This window comes from Arachis ipaensis, chromosome B9, assembly GCF_059453495.1.
Source record: "Arachis ipaensis isolate K30076 ecotype BB chromosome B9, ASM5945349v1, whole genome shotgun sequence".
NCBI classification, from domain to species: Eukaryota; Viridiplantae; Streptophyta; class Magnoliopsida; order Fabales; family Fabaceae; genus Arachis; species Arachis ipaensis.
In genome coordinates this window covers 20,680,567-20,698,752 of record NC_142444.1, presented here as the reverse complement: position 1 = coordinate 20,698,752, position 18,186 = coordinate 20,680,567, and the positions used below count along the sequence as shown (strand labels likewise).

The following is an 18,186-nucleotide window of genomic DNA, read 5'->3' as shown; positions in this document are numbered from 1 at the left end:
TATTTTCGTCTCTCTCTTTCGTGACAGTAGCATTCATTCACATTCGGACACAAACAACCCTGTTGTATGCTATGTATTGCAAAGTCAAGTAATTCCCCATCGGTTCTTAAATAAATATCAATTTTAAAATTTCATTTGAATTTTAAACAATGATTTGAATATGTTTGAATTACAAAAAACTAAAATTACATTTACAAAATTTTCATTTTAATTTCTTTTTCTCTTTATTTTCTCTTTCGTTATCTCTTCATTTGAATTATATGATTAATTTAAAAATATATTTAAATCAATATTAAATTAATATTTATTTAAATTAATGTATTTAAATTAATCATATAATTCATCTATTAACTAACAAACATAATTATATATCACAAAATTTACTAATGTTAAATTATGACAAAAGAAAAAATTGTATGATTAAATTTAAAAATTTAAAAATATTTGTATTTAAATGATATTGTAAAAAATAAAAGAGAAATTACGTTAAAACATATTAAAAATTTTAAATTTTAAAAAAATAAAAAGAGAAAAAATTAGTGCATTGATTTAGTTCACAATATTTATTTTCAGAAATTAAAGTAAGTCACTTAATATAAAAGTAGAGATTAATTTAGTATATTTACAATAATGATATGATACACATAGACAAATTATGTTGCAATATGTGACATTAAATTAACATGTGAACAAATAATATTGTGACACGTGTCACTGAACGACCTATTATTACATAATTACATGTAGCCAACCCAAAATGTGATATGTGTCACTAATAATTCATGTCATCCAACTATATTAGCAAGCCATTAACGAAAAATTGGTCAAGAATTAATGTGGTATATCTTTAAAGATATAATTAGTGTATATCTCAAAAATTATTTCAATATACACAATCAATCTCAAAGATCATTTTAAAATTTAACTCAACTTATTTGAACAACATTTATTACATGATATAAAAAATTAGATATTTAGTACATATAACATTTAAGTTGAGATAACCAAAACAATTGTTGAAGCAACCCCATATTATACTGACATTGTATAATATTTTACGCTGTCGTTTTATCATATCTATTTTTTTGAATGATCATTCATATGATCAATGTAAAAAATAATTACTTTACTAACGTAATTTTATATAATTGAATATACATATAAAATTATTTTATATTAAAAATGTACCAAATTTAAATTCATACTTAAATAATTAAATATGATAAAGATGATTTGGCAATCTGGGCTTAGTAATTGCTTCCAAAGGCACTTTTCTAGACCCAAAAATCTCCTCCATATTCAAGTTCTCTTTCTGCATATTATTAGGCAGCTTTCAATTAAACCCATATAACAAATTAGCTAAACTTGATTGAATCACTTTAAGGCCTAGAGTGTACTGACTACCGAGGGCAAATCCTTCTATCAGCACCAAATGGCAACATCTCATAATCGTGGCCTTTTACATCTACACTCTTACTAATTTTTAAAAAGTCAAAAACTTTTCTGGTTGAAATTTGGTTGGATTTCCCCAACTTTGAAGGTCTCTGCCTATAGCCCAAATATTGATAATTATTTGGGTTTCTTTGGAGATATCATACCCTTCAATGTTGATGTCTTTCCTAGCTTTCCTCGGCGATAACATTGGTCCCACAGGGTGAAGTTGGTTTTTTCTTCTTTTTGTGAGGCCTAAACTTAATTTTTTTAGGGTGTTTCTTTGTATCTTTATATCCCTATATCCTAATCAGATTTTTTGAGACAATAGAAAGTGAAAGAGAGCAACTACAAAGTGAGAGAGAAAAGAAAAAAAATTTCATTTTTGTACAAAGCAGCAAATTTCAAACAGCAGTTTCTTATTTGCTCACTATTGGATCAGCTTGAAATTTGAACTACAGCTTCATCTCATCTTGTTCTTCACTCTGAACGGTGGACATTTTAATTGGAAGTCTGCAGAGGAAGAAATTTGCTTCGAACAACAGCTCTGTTATTGGGTATTTTTCATCTTTTTATTACTCATGTGTAAGCTTTGGTGCTTTAGTATTTTGGATGATTGTATGCACGATTTATATTTTGTTTGAGACTCTCTTGTACCTTATTTGATTATAGTGGAGTAATTTTTTTGGCCTTGGTGACTCGTATTTTTTACCTCTCATATTGAGAGAATTTGTCACGTTAAAATATTAGTATGTTTTGTTGTTGCTTTAGTTGATATATTTGCTTGCTTATAGTTGTTATCATCTTGTGTTGTGAGTGCTTTTATATTGTTCTTGTATTAGATATTTGTGTTGTTTTTGCTGCTGGACTCTTTCATACTAGCATTAGAGCTTGTTGGTATTTTTCTGGGCTTATAATTTTGTGAACAATGAAAGCTAATACTAATACTAATACTAGTAGGATAATCAATCTTAATAGTCCTAATTATGATTTGTGAAAGTCAAAGATGGAAGATTTGCTTTATGTCAAGAATTTTTATCAACTTGCTTTTGGTAAGAAAAGCCTAATGATAAATTTGATGATGATTGAACTTTGTTGTATAGACAAGTTCGTGGATATATTAGGCAGTGAATTGACAATAATGTGTTGAACCATATTATTGGAGAGACACATGCTCGGACCCTTTGGATTGAGCTTGAAAAGTTGTATGCTCGAAAAACTGGGAATAGCAAGATGTATTTTATTAAACAGTTATTGGCTCTGAAATATATAGATAACATCAATAACAGATCACTTGAATAACTTCTAAGGAATAATGAATTAATTATCTTCCATGAGTATCAAGTTTGATGATGAAGTTCAAGGATTATTACATCTTGCCTCTTTACTAGATTCGTAGGATATTTTTAGAATTTCATTGTCCAATTCTACTCCTGATGGTGTAATCTCTATGGATCTTACCAAGAGCAGTATTTTAAATGAAGAAATAAGAAGAAAGTCACAAGGTACATCAACTACATATTTAGATGTTCTGGTTTTTGAGTTTAGGGGGAGAAACAAAAGCCGAAGTCCTAAAAGTAGAGATCAAAGTAGAAGAAAGTCCCAAAAAAGTATAAAAATATTGAGTGTCATCATTGTGGTAAAAAAGAACATGTGAAGAAATTTTGTTGGCAACTAAAGAAGGAGAAAGCCAAGGCAAGTAAAGACAAGAGCACAAATAAATATGACGGTAGCAATGAAGACAAGGTCAATGTAAATGATTTTCTTCTAGTTGAGGAGTTTGAATCTGTTAACTTGATAATAGCACTAGTTGGATGATTGATAGTGGTACATCTATTCATGCTACATCTAGGAGGAATTTGTTTACGTCTTATACTCCTGCTGATTTTAGTGATGTAAAAATGACTTATCAAGGTGTTGTAAAGTGTACCGGTGTTGGACAGGTTTGCTTAGAAACCTCCAACGATACCAAGTTGACTTTGAAGCATGTGAAGTATGTTCCTGATATTCGGTTGAACTTACTTTCTATTGGTAAGTTGTGTGTTAAAGACTTGGATAGATCATTCCCTCGTGATAGTTGAAAGATCACTAATGGTTCTATGGTTGTTGCTGGAAGTACACAATACTCTATTCTTTATTTAACTTAAGCAAAGATTGTAAAAGATGTTCTTAATGCTACTGAGTTTGTTGATAGAACTGATTTATGCCATAAGGGATTATGTCATATGAGTGAGAAAGGCATGAATATGTTATCCAAGAGGAATCTTTTATCTGGTTACAAGATTGCTTACAGGGTTTCTTTCAAGAACCATCCACCTTCAAGGAAGCCAGAAATACTTGACTTGGTGCATTCTGATGTATGTGGACTGATGAAGACAAGAACACTTGAAAGGTCTATCTATTTTGTAACTTTTATTGATGATCATTCTACAAAATTATGGATTTATACTTTGAAGACCGAAGATCAAGTTTTGAATATGTTCAAGCAATTTCAAGCTTCTATTGAAAGAGAAATTGGGAAGAAATTGAAAGAAATTTGTACTGACAATGGTAGTGAGTAAATAGGTCCATTTGATGCTTATTGTAAAGAGCATGGTATAAGACATCAGAAGACTCCTCCGAAGACTCCTCAGTTGCATGGCTTGGCTGAAAGGATGAATAGAACATTGGTTGAAAAAGTTAGGTGCTTATTGTCACAGTCTGGATTGGCAAAATCCTTTTAGGGTGAAGCTCTGAGTACTATTGTTTATATCTTAAACCAGACACCGTGTGTTCTCTTGCAATTTGAAGTGCCAAAAAATATATGGTCAGATAAAGATATTTCTTATTCCAAAAAATGAGAGATCCAAGCTTGATGTAAAGACTAGACAGTGTATTTTTATTGGCTATGACATGGATGAATTTGGTTATAGGTTTTATGATCCTGTTATCAAGAAGGTGATTCAAAGTAGAGATGTTATCTTTGCTGGAGACCAAACATTGAAGTATATTGATAATGCAAAGAAGTCAATGGTTCAACCTAGTAATGATTTTTCTGACTTAGATATTACTCCCTCAATGCCTATGGTGGAAGATTGTAGAGTTGAAGCTCAAAATAATGAGGATGATACAGGTGCAGGTGAAGATGGAATAGTTGAACCGACGCTTAATGAAGTTGGTGATGATGATCATGATGAATAGCTAGCTTTGAAAATTCCTGCAAATGCACTCAAAAGGTCTACAAGAAAGAGGAAGCCTTTGTCAAGGTATTCTCCATATGAGTTTGTTTTGTCAACTGATGGGGAGAACTTGAATGTTTTGGAGAGGCTGCTGAAGATGGAAGCAAAGCTCAATGGCTTGAAGCTATGCAAGAAGAAATGAAGTCCTTTCATGAGAATGATACCTATGAGTTGGCGATGCTACCTATCATTCTTTTACTTTATGTGGATGATATTTTTATTGTGAGCAAGAATGTTTTAAAGATTAATGAGTTGAAGAAACAGTTGAGCAAGTTCTTTCCTTTGAAGGACTTGGGTCCTGCCAAACGAATTTTAAGCATAACTATTACTCGTTATAGAGATTTCAAGAAACTTTATTTGTCAAAGGAGAAGTACATAAATAAGGTTCTTCAAAGGTTTGTCAGGAATGATGCCAATGTGTTGCTAGTTCTTTTGCTCCTTATTTTAAGTTGAGTACCAAGCAGTCAACCATTGACGAGAAGAAACAAGCAACGGATAAAATTCTTGGGTCCTGCCAAACAGATTTTGGACATGACTATTACTCGTTATAGATATTTTAAAAAGCTTTATTTGTCACAGGAGAAGTACATAAAGAATGTGCTTCAAAGGTTTGGCATGAATGATGCCAAATGTGTTGCTAGTTTTTTTGCTCCTCATTTTAAGTTGAGTACTAAGTAGTGTCCAACTACTAACGAGGAGAAACAAGCAATGGATGAAATTTCTTATACCTCAGCTGTTGGAAGCTTAATGTATGCTATGGTGTATATTAGACCAGACATTACTCATGCGATTGGTATTGTGAGTTATTTCCTCTCTAATCCAAGTAAAGAATATTGGAATGTTGTTAAATAGATTATGAGATATTTCAAAGGAACAACTAACTTGAGTTTGAGTTTTGGTGGTGAGAAATATTTGCTAGTTGGCTTTACTGACATGGCAGGAGATGTTGATTCTCAAAAGTTTACTTTAGGGTATTTGGCCAAGTTTGTAGGGGGAAACTATTTCATGGTAGTCAAAACTACAGAAGTATGTTGCACCTTCTACCACAGAGGTAGAGTTTATTGTAGCAACTGAAACATATAAAGAGTTATTGTGGATGAAGAAGTTCTTCGAGAGTTTGATTTCAAGAAAGACCGTTATGTGTTGTTGTATGATAGTCAAAGTGCTACTCATCTTGCTAAGAATTCTACTTTTCATAAAAGATCTAAACATATTGATGTTAGGTATCGCTGGATATGGGATGTGTTGAATTCCAAATTTTTGGAACTCGAGAAAGTTCACACTGATGATAATGGTACTGATATGATGACAAAATTATTGCCAAGAGATAAGTTTGAAACATATTGTTTGATCGCCGGGATGGCGAGGTCCTTCACCTAGTCGAGAAGGGGGAGATTTGTTGGTTTTTTTCTCTCTTTTGTGAGGCTCAAGTCTGATTTTTTGGGGTGTCTCCTTGCACCCTTATGTCACTATCCTAATCAGATTTTTTGGAATAATAGAGAGTTAGAGAGAGCACCACAAAGTGAGAGAGAAGAGGAAAAAATAGAATTCACATTTTTTTGCAGAACAGCAGATTTCAAATAGTAGTTTCTCGTTTGTTCACCGTTGGATTGACCTGAAATTTGAACTGCAGCTTCACTTCATCTTGTTCTTTATTCTGATCATTGGAGATTTTGATTGGAGGTCTTCAGAGGTAGAAATCTGCTTCGAACAACAACTCTGTTGTTGGGTATTTTTCATCTTCTTATTACTCATTTGTAAGCTTTGGTGCTTTGGTGTTTTGGCTAATTGTATGCATAATTTGTGCTTTATTTGAGACTCTCTTATACCTCATATTTGACTATAGTGGAGCCATTTTCTTGATCTTGGTGACTCATGATTTTTACCTCTCACATTGAGGGAGTTTTCCACGTTAAAATATCAGTGTGTTCTTATTATTACTTTTGTTGATATATTTACTTGCTTTTAGCTACTGTCATATTATGTTGTGAATATTTTTATATTATTTTCGTATTAGATATTTGTGCTATTTTCGTTGCTGGATTCTTTCAGAAGTCTCATTGTTTCGTTAGAAATGGCATCAATATAAGGTAAATTGATAATGTCATTCTCTTCAACCCATCTTTCTCTTCCTATAACTCTGTCAAGCTCCTCTATTGCATTTTTTATTATCTCAGAATTTTTTAAGAGTTTCAACATTGGCCATTCTACAGTTGTAGATGAACTCTTTGTTCCTCCCCCTATTAAGTCCTATAAAAAGAAAAACAAATCAAACAATTCTACTATGTAAGGTTCGCTTGTAGTCAAACGAATCATATATAATCAGCTAGTACCATCATATCTATTCAAGTTTTATTTTGCTTAGGATAAACTACTCATATTAAGCAAACGAAAGCACTTAAAACTAGGAGTGTAAACAGATCAGATCGATTCAATGAACCTGAATATTTTTATTCAATCCGATATAATCACTACAAGAAAACAAGCTTTTTGCTACGCTTTAAAGCGTGGCAAAAAGTCAAAAAAGCGTAGCGATACCTTTTCACCGCGCTTTTTGAGCTACCGGCACGCTTTTGAAAGAATCACATCTGTAAAGGTGCCGGTTGCTCTATCGCCACACTTTTGGTGACCTATCGCCATGCTTTATTTTTTGCACGCTTTTAAAGATCGCCACGCTTTAAAAGCGTGGCCATATGTGCCAAATATGACTACGCTTTTAAAGTGTGCCAATAACAAGATATGACTACCCTTTAAAAGCGTGCCAATAGAGAGATATATGGCTACGCTTTAAAAGCGTGCCAATAGCAAGACATATGGCTACACTTTTAAAGCGTCCCGATAACGAGATATAGCCACGCCTTTTAAGTCGTGTGCCTAGATACGAACCTATTGCCACGCTTTTAAAGCGTGGCTATAGCTAAATCAAATTTTTAAAAAAAATTATGGTAAAATCCTACATGTGAACACTCAAATTTATGTTCCTTCATTCAAAACTTGGTAAAAGCCTACAACAATGTCATCTGTATACATGCAACAGCTGCGTACATAAAATTTACAAACATTAACAAAAATGAATTTCTAAGAAGAGAATTAAGAATTATACAAGACACAGATTTTACAAACTCTGACTCTAATAGCTTCACTTTCTTTAGATATTTCCTTTACTCATCGGTTCTATCACCTAGTTGACCAAAGTCATTAGCCCCTAAAAAATATCATAAGAAGAGTGTTAGAATCTTATCACTTCTATATTTTTTGAACATTTAAAGTAGTGACCAGACATTGCAAATAGCAAACCAACATTGTGATAGTATGAACCAAACAATGTAGTGACCAGAATTTGTTCTCCAAAATAATGCCTTGACACTTCTACATGAGTTCTTTTGGCAAAGTTCCTGTAAACTCTACTTCGAAAGTAGTCCCACTTTCTTTGTATGCATGAGCACATACATAGCAACATTATACCTGCCACAAGTATCTCATCAAAATCCAGAGGGAAGATAAGCAACTATTTTGTAATCATGATCCATATTTTTAATTTCACAAAGTTAACAATTTTGTAAAAGTTCAATTTTGTTCATAAAATTGCTAGCTTATAAAATATAAATGTGTTCACCTTGCTCTGATTTCATTTCTCCCCCTGGAACTTGGGAAACATCATTTGAATGTTTGTCTACTTTATCCTGAAGTTCATGTTCATCTACATCAAGAATCAGCCCAGTTCTGCGAAAGTCATAGTCCAGGTAAGATAAGTGACGTTGATACAACAAGTCCAATTCACTAAATAATGCCACTTCAAGTAATCACAAGGAACGTTAAAGGAATCATCAGTCAGATTTGATATCAAATAAATAGCACACCTTTCTTGAATTCTCAAATAAATATCATTCTGTAAATCATTCAACACATCGGCGTAAGGGCATGCAAATTCTTTGAATGCCCCACAACATTCTTTGGGTGGATAATTGGGTCCTTTGCATTTGCTTGTGATTATTGTGTAATTCGCAAACTCGAAATTCACAGAACAACCTGCAGATTCAGGGGAAAACCAGTATCATGAGAACAGTTTGTCGCAGATTCCATATATATTTTAACAGTAAGTAATAACGTCTGCAATGAGTTTACAAACAAACCAAGACAAAATTGGCAACTATAAAATCATGATTCATGAGGCGATATTAGATGAAAGACATAAGAAAGTGATTAAGACACATGCTATGTGGCAGCACTTTCCACTTGCCTTGTGCATTTGATAATTGATATCGCCAAACTCTAACCTTTCAGGCTTCAGCATACACATAACAGTTCAAATGTCACGACAAAACCAAATTGCAGCATGCTGAAAATCCTCTATAGATCAGAGACACAGGTAATGCACTAGATTTGCATGAAGTGATGAAAATATACTAAGACATCCTATGAAGATGGATATCTCAAATAAGTAATCAACAGAACTGAAGTAGTTTAATAGCAATCATTATTCAACTATTCATAAGTATTTGTGTTGTTTGTATATACAAGAGTTTATCAGAAATGGTAGACCGAGTCACATTTGAAGTTAGAGTTATCTCTAAACAAATAATGAAAATCCTCATACAGAGCAGACTGATCTCAACAATAAAAGGAAAGTAAATGTGGTTAGCTAAGTCCATATAATTCATCAACTGTTGTTTTCAATTTTTGAATAAAAAATATTGGTAGATCTAAAAGCATAAAGATGTTTAAGAAATTGCAAACCTCTCTTAGCTTGAAGAAGATGGCGAGCTGTATGCTCCTGAGAATCGAAAATTGATGAGGTAATTAGAAAACCCAAACGTTAGAAGAAGAAAAAAAAAGTGAGTCATCAGGAGCTTGAAAAAAAAAGGGAAGTGAATGAAGTTACCAGAAAGAGAAGCAGCAGAAACGGAGATAGACATGAATTGCGTTCAATCATATTGTCCTCAACCTGAATTGCTCTACCTTTTGGCTGAGTTGCCAAATGTTAATCAATACCAACGTCCAGCTTCATATATTGAGAAAATAATTTGAAACTAACAAAATATTGTGGCATAAATATAAGTGCAGTTGTTGAAAATTAGAGAATAGATAAAAATGGGAGGAAAAATGGAAAAGAAGATCTGCATCAGAATAGGGAGATAATTTTCAAACCATTGACCCAATGCTCCTTTTTATGTTAATAATGCACTAGTGCAGACTGTGTAGTGCAACACAAGACACCTCATACATAGCTCCTATCACCTGAATAACCTTAAAATTCTAACAATGGCCAGGTAATTATCACAAGCATACCAATTCAAATTCGGATGAAGGGGAAAGTGCACTTCCAGACACAACTTCATCAATTTGCTGACTCATGGCTTCCTGAAATATGTTGTAGTCAACAAGAATGTACAAAAGAAATTAAAATGCCATAAAAAATGCTACAGAATCAATTAAGGCACACATGAACTACATGTCAAAATGCATAATACACTAACTAGTATGAAGGTAGAATCGATCCATATTCTTCTGTAATTATCTTTAGAGCTAAAGGACATTGATGTGTGCAAACTTTTTGAATCATCATAGTCAGAGCTAATCCAACACTAAAACGAAAACCTAATCCCAGAAAGAAAAGAATTTTCCTATCAGGCTGATGTATATGATAAAACAACCACTATATTTTTGAGTTCGCAAAACACAGCTAAAGAACATCATCCCCAAACCAACAAATGCAGGATCATAAAAATTGAGTTAAAGAAGAACGAAAAGACATTTGCAGCCAGTGGCTAGTAATATCTAATGCTAGCAAGGACAAGAAGAATAAGCCAGGCCTTTACACAAATTCAACACAAAAGTTAGGTTTACATGTGATGCTTAAATGACAGCAAATTATGAACAATTAAAAAGGAGAAAAATCTTACTTGTAAACTTGGGAAAGAACAACAAGTAGACAAACAGTGCTAATTATGATATTAAGAAAGACACATTAATTCAAAGAAACAAAAATCAAACAATGTAAAGAACTATAAGTTTAACAACGCATTCTTTGGCTTGGAGAAACAGAAAGAGATAGAGATAACCTGTTTGTAACCATGTCCAGAATAGCTCCGAAGGTCGACACTGAAACAAGAAAACGAGGTTAATATTAAATAGACTAGTTACCTTTTTAAACTAAACAAGTTAGTATAGAGGAAACGCTGTCCCATTCTGTGGTGAAGACATGCCACAAACCCCCTAAGTCTGAACCCAATATTTTTTAAAACAACGTCTAATCATACCAGTTCAGCAAAACATTACTAGAAAGAGATAATGTGTACATAACACTCGTCAAAGAATTATATAAACAAATAGAATAAAATTGGTATCACCTCTTCATGAAAGATTATACCTTGATTGAATTTGCGAGCGGCCCAACCATCCACAGCATCACATACAAAGCTGGTAACAGAAAATAGCTAGATTATGCTTCAGATCCCATATCATTAAAGAAGAGAAAGTTCAAAAATAGAAAAAAAGTGCATAAAAATTGTATCCCACCTGAAAAAATAGAGAATAGAGAACAATATTTTGTTTGTAAAACATACATGGAAAGCATAGCAATTTAAAAGAACCCAGGTATATCCTGCATCATCACACACATGGTAAATATAGTGTACCCATGATGAATTACGAAAAACAGAATCTAGACATGACAAATATTTCTATAGGAATCTAATAGTGGACAGTGTTTTACTCTATTTCCCTTGAGTAACACCCTTTTGCTTGAAAATTTAGATGCAAACACATGGTATAATCCAACTAATAGCCTCATCCCTCAATGATGGTTTTCATGGATTCATGTTTTACAAAAACCAAATGAGACAAACTTGGTCGGTATAGATTTTCCGCACTACTCTACTGGTGAGTCCTTTATCGAAGTTGAATGACTCCCATAATTTTAATAAACTCAATAAGCATTCAATGCATGAGAGAGATAAAAAATGGTAACAATAGAATAATCAAATACCAACCTATGACTAACGAGATTTTATGTCACATATCCCCATTAGCCCAGATACGTGTTGGAATCTGTGATGCACTCTCAAGCTGTAGCTCAATACTATCCTATTAGGGACTCGCAAGAACTCATGTAGAATCAGGGGTCATACATCAGTTCCACCCCAGATCCATAAGGACGAAGAACGAAAATGCATCATAGAATAGAATTAGACATAAATTAAAGTAGAAAGGTAATTGTATTAATCAATGGGAATCAGCAGAGTTCCTAACCTTAACCTAGGAGGTTTAGCCGCTCATAATTTACATAAAAGATAGTTCTCAGAAGCTGAAGATCAAAAAGTCCTTAACAAAGGTGATCTTGCTTCTATTTATACTAATAAATAGACCTAAAAAGACATTAATAATAAGTAGAAATTACAAAAATGAAATAGACTAAGCTAAAGGTGCGAAAATCCACTTCTAGGCCCACTTGGTGAGTGTTTGGGTTGAGCTTGGCGTCCAACTTGGAGGAGTGGGCGTTAAACACCCACTAAAGGGTGTCCATGCAGCCTTGATGCTCCCTTGGTGGCGTTGAATGCCAGTCTTGGGCATTCAACGCTGGCTTTGGTCCTCTTGGGGTGTTGAACGCCAGAAAGGGGGTAAGTTGGGTGTTCAATGCCCATTTTGCGCAGTAATTTCCAAAGCAAAGCATAAACTATTATATATTGCTGGAAAGCTCTGGAAGTTAGCTTCCCAACGCCATTGAGATTGCATTAATTGGATCTCTGTAGCTCCAGAAATGCTAGTTTGAATACACGGAGATCAGGATCTGACAGCATCAGTTGTCCTTTCTTTACCTCTGAATCAGACTTTGCCAAAACTTACCATTTTTACCCAAAAATCACCTAAAACCATAGAAAAACCACAAAACTCAAAGTAGCATCCAAAAAAGTGATTTTTGCATTAAAACCTACTAAAACATAATAAAACTTAACAAAATATACTAAAAACACTAAGAAAATAGTACCAAAAAGTGTATAAAATATCCGCTCATCAGAACACCAAGCTTAAACTGTTGCTTGTCCTCAATGAAGCTCAGTTCCAAATACTGAATGGGGCTATTAGCTCTTTACTTCTAAACAGTTTTGGCATCTCAGTTTCCTTTGAAACTCAGAAGTATTGGCATCGCTCAGAACTAGAATCTGGATGATATTATGGACTCTCTTCTTTAAGCTCTTCTTGATTCTTGAACACAGCTTCGTTTGGTGCTTTGCACTTTTGAGCCTAACCGTGACTCTAAGCGTTTTGTTTTTCCGTATTACCACCGGATACATAAATGCCACAAGCACTTAACTGGAGAAATCCTTTGGATTCGAATTTAGCTTTGCTTAAATTCCTAGACAGTGGTGCTCAAAGTTCTTAAGCATACTCTTTAGCTTTTGGATCACGACTTTAACTGCTCAGTCTCAAGCTTTTTTCTTGACACCTTCACACCATAAGTATTTAGTTAGGGATAGTAACTCATTTTAGCTTTTTAGGCCAATTTTTTTTACCTTACTAACCATTGATGCTCAAAGCCTTGGATCCTTGCTCTTTTCCTTTTCTTTTGAGCTTTTTATTTTTCTTTTTCTTTTATTTTTATTTTTCTTTTAGCTGCTTTTTCTTACTTCAAGAATCAATAATTTTTTTATTTTTCAGAGAATCAATAATATTTCTCTAAATTCACTGTCCTTTCAAGAGCCAACATACTTAACTTCACTATCAATTATGCAGTATTAATACATATATTCAGAAGATAAATGCAACGCCACCACATCAAAATACTTGAAATAACTTATGATATAACTCAAAACTTATGTATCTCACTATTTCTTTTTCAATTAATTTTTTTTATTTTAAGCATCGTGAGGGATACATTGGATATCTTATAACCAAAATAAAATAAGAAAATAAAACTAAAAAAATGAAATACTAAACATGATCATGAACTTAGAATAGAGAATAGATAGTAAATTAAGGTACAATGAAAACATAAGTAAAACAATTAAAGATGTAAAAGGACTCAACAACCTCAGTGATGGCAGCTACTGCTCCCTCTGGAAAATCCAATGGAGCGTTTGATCTCCTCTATGTCACGCCCTTGTCTCTGCTATTCCTCCATTAATCTTCTCTGATTTTCTATTATTTCATGGAGGGTACTGGCGTGCTCCCTATGCTCTACTCTCAGCTGCTCCACATTTGAGTTGAACTCCCCTATTGAGGTATTCAGTTGATCCCAATAGTCTATGGGAGAAAAATACATCTCTTGAGGCATCTCATGAATTTCTGGTGGAGGCGGCTACACAGGTTCTTGTTGTGGTCCGTGCGCCTGCTTTCTCACATGCTCTATCTTTCTCTTTGATGGGCTTATCCATCTCTATGAGGGTATCTCCAGCTATGCCAATTCCAGTTAAATTGCATAGGCGATATATGAGGGGTGGGAATGCTAACCTCGCTTGGGTGGAGGTCTTTTCAGCCACCTTGTACAATTCTTGAGGTATCACCTCATGTACTTCTACCTCATTCCCGAGCATAATGCAATGAATCATTATTACTCGATCAATGGTAACCTCGGATCGGTTACTTGTAGGGATGATGGAGCGTTGGATAAACTCCAACCATCCTCTAGCCATGGGCTTGAGGTCAAGCCTACCCAGTTAGTAGGGATTGCCTTGTGCGTCTCTTCTCCACTGTGGTCCTTCCACACAGATGTCCCCAAGGACTTGATCCATTCTTTGGTCGGAGTTGACCCTTCTAGTGTAGGAATGTGGGTCTCCTAGCATCTGAGGCAATTGGAGCGCAACTCTCACACTTTTCGGGCTAAAGTCTAAAAGTTTCTCTCTCACCATGGTTCGCTAGTTATTAGGCATTGGGTTCACGCTTGTATCATGATTTTTGGTGACCCAAGTATTGGCGAAGAATTCTCGCACCATTAGTGTTTCGACCTCTGAAACAGGATTGGTTAGAATTTTCCAATCCTTTCTCCAAATCTTTTGTTGGATTTCCGGATACTCCCCCTTTTTGAGCTTGAAGGGGACCTTAGAAATCACATTTTTTTGCCTTACCACATCATAGAAGTGATCGTGGTATACCTTGGTGAGGAATCTCCATGATTCTCAAGGTTCGGAAGTGGAAGAGGGAGCCTTTTCCTTTCTCTTCCTTGAAGCTTCGCTAGCCTTTGGTGCCATACTTAGGAATGGAGAAGTCAAAAGCAAAGCTTTTGCAACACCAAAGTTAAGAACTTTGCTCGTCCTCGAGCAAATATGAACAAAAAGAAAGAAAAAAGTAAAAGAGAGAAGGAAATGATAGAGATAGAGGGGGAGGAAGGCATCGGCCAAGTGGGGGAATGTGGCGGAAGAAGGTTGTGAAAAGTGTATAGGGTTAGAGGAAGAGAGTGTTTAGGAGGTGCGTGTGTGTGTGTATGTGTATAAAGGGTTGTATGAGGGGGTATATATAGGATGGGGATGGGGTAGGGTTCGGTTTTGTGTTAGGGAAGAATGTGTGTGAAAGGTTTGAATTTGAAGTGGGTGGGGTTGATGGAAATTAAAGTGATGGGATTTATGATGGTTTTGGGGGAAGAGTGTGTATTGGAAAGAGGGAAAGTAGGGTGTAGATTTCAAGGTTTAGAAAAGGTGGGAGGGAGAGAAGAAAGGTGGGGTAGGTGGAGATTCTAGGGGACCCACTAGCTGAGAAGCTTCCAAACTTGAGCAGCCTGCCCCCTACCTGGCGTTCAATGCCAGGAATGGGCATTGGACGCCCATAGGAGGGTCAAAATGCAGGCCTGGCTGCTCCCTTTAGGGCGTTAAACACCTAGCATTGCTCCTTGGCTAGCGTTCAACACCAGTATATGCTCCCTATGGGGTGTTGAACTCCCAAAATGGTCCTTCTCTGGTGTTCAACGCCAGTTCCTTACTCCCTTAGGGGCATTGAATGCCCAGACTGCTCCCTGTCTGGCGTTCAACGCCAGCTATTCCTCTTCTAAGGGCGTTGAACGCCCAGAAGGGATCAGGGAAAGGGTCTTCTCAGCTCCTTAGTGGGTGCTGCACGCCCAACTTTCTCCTTGTCTGGCGTTCAACGCCAACAAGGGACTCCCCAGTGTGTTCTGTTTTTAGTTCTGTATGTCTCTATTTCTGTCCTAAGTGCTGCACATGATCACAAATGTCAAGAAGCAAAGGAAAAACTATAATATAAAACTTAAAATAAATGAAAAGAAAATGAAAACACTATGCTAATGGTTGGGTTGCCTCCCAATAAGCGCTTCTTTACCGTCATTAGCTTGACAGATAGCTCCTTTACGGAGGTAAGTAGGGGCTTAGATCTTCATCCCTCACAGTGAATTCTCTTTCTGTGTTCTCATGAATGAGCTCCACATGCTCTAGAGATAGGATCTGGTTCACAGTATGCAAAATGACTGGACTCTTTGTGAAGACAACTCTCATACCTGGTGAGAGGTCTTTAGTGGGAACTTTCTTGTTCCTCCAGCCTTTAGGTACCTTCTTCTTAGTGCCTTCCTTCCCATTGCTTGATGATGGTTGTCCAACACCAAACTTAGAGTTGGTGTCTGGGGGATCTGTAAAGCTCTGTACTAAGAGGGAAGGCTGGAATACTATGTACTGCACAATGGTACCTCCTTTGTCAGAGAGAGACTGAGGGCTGGGGATCTTGAACAGGATGCAGTCCTCATGCAACCTCAAAACTAACTCACCTCTTTCCACATCAATTATGGCCTTTGCAGTATCTAAGAAAAGCCTTCCAAGGATGATAGATTCATTTCTGTCCTTCCCAGTGTCTAAGACTATGAAATCTACAGGGATGTAAAGGTCTTCAACCTTCATTAGGACATCTTCCACCATGTCATATGCCCTTTTCAGAGACTTGTCTGCCATCTCCAATAAGATCTTGACACGTTGCACCTCCAGAATTCTCAACCTCTTCATCACAGAAAGAGGCATGAAGTTGATGCTTGAGCCAAGGTCACATAGTGCCTTTCCAAAGGTGATGGTCCCTATAGTACAGGGAATCAAGAAGCTTCCGGGATCTGGCAACTTTTGAGGGAGCTCTTCTGGACCAAGTGGTGCGCAAAAGTTGTGATTACACTTTGATTATGTAAAATTTATCGCTCTTTCTTTCCCTGGTAATGGCGCCAAAAACTTGATGCCAGTACCATGGTTCACAACTTCGCACAACTAACCAGCAAGTGCACTGGGTCGTCCAAGTAATACCTTACGTGAGTAAGGGTCGAATCCCACGGAGATTGTTGGTATGAAGCAAGCTATGGTCACCTTGTAAATCTCAGTCAGGCGGATATCAAATGGTTATGAAGTTTTCGAAAATAATTAATAAAATAGGGATAGAATTACTTATGTAAATCATTGGTGAGAATTTCAGATAAGCGAATAGAGATGCTTTCGTTCCTCTGAATCTCTGCTTTCCTGCTATCTTCATCCAATCAGTCTTACTCCTTTCCATGGCTGGCTTTATGTAATGCATCACCATTGTCAATGGCTACTTTCGGTCTTCTCTCGGCAAAATGATCCAAATGCCCTGTCACGGCATGGCTAATCGTCTGGAGGCATCATCCTTGTCAATGGTTTACATCCTATCCTCTCAGTGAAAATGGTCAACGCACCCTGTCACGGCACGGCTATTCATCTGTCGGTTCTCGATCATGCTGGAATATGATTTACTATCCTTTTGCGTTCTGTCACTACGCCCAACAATCGCGAGTTTGAAGCTCGTCACAGTCATTCAATCATTGAATCCTACTCGGAATACCACAGACAAGGTTTAGACTTTCTGGATTCTCTTGAATGCCGCCATCATTCTACCTTACACCACGAAGATTCCGATTAAGAGATCTAAGAGATACTAATTCAATCTAATGTAGAACAGAAGTGGTTGTCAGGCACGCGTTCATAGGGAATGATGATGATTGTCACGTTCATCACATTCAGGTTGAAGTGAGAATGAATATCTTGGAAGCGAAATAAGATGTATTGAATAGAAAATAGTAGTACTTGCATTAATCTTTGAGGAACAACAGAGCTCTACACCTTAATGTATGGAGTGTAGAAACTCTACCGTTAAAATTACATAAGTGAAAGGTCCAGGCATGGCCGAATGGCCAGCCCCTAAAAACATGATCAATAGTCTCCTAAGATGAACAATGGATTAAAACTGAGACCAAAGATGTCTAATACAATAGTAAAAGGTCCTATTTATAATAAACTAGTCACTAGGGTTTACAGAAATAAGTAATTGATGCATAAATCCACTTCCGGGGCCCACTTGGTGTGTGCTTGGGCTGAGCTTGAGTGCTGCACGTGTAGAGGTCCTTCTTGGAGTTGAATGCCAGCATTTGTGCCAGTTTGGGCGTTCAACTTTGGTTTTGGATCCTTTTCTGGCGCTGGACGCCAGAATTGGGCAGAGAACTGGCGTTGAACGCTAGTTTGCATCATCTATTCTTGGCCAAAGTATGGACTATTATATATTTCTGGAAAGCCCTGGATGTCTAATTTCCAACGCAATTAAAAGCGCG

The 18,186-nt window shown here is 36.0% G+C and overlaps 1 pseudogene; it reads right to left on the bottom strand.

The window, feature by feature from the left end:
- Positions 1-1,213: 1,213 nt before the first annotated feature.
- The window catches only part of LOC110267052 (trimethyltridecatetraene synthase-like), an 85,231-nt pseudogene continuing 68,258 nt past the window's right edge, over positions 1,214-18,186 (bottom strand).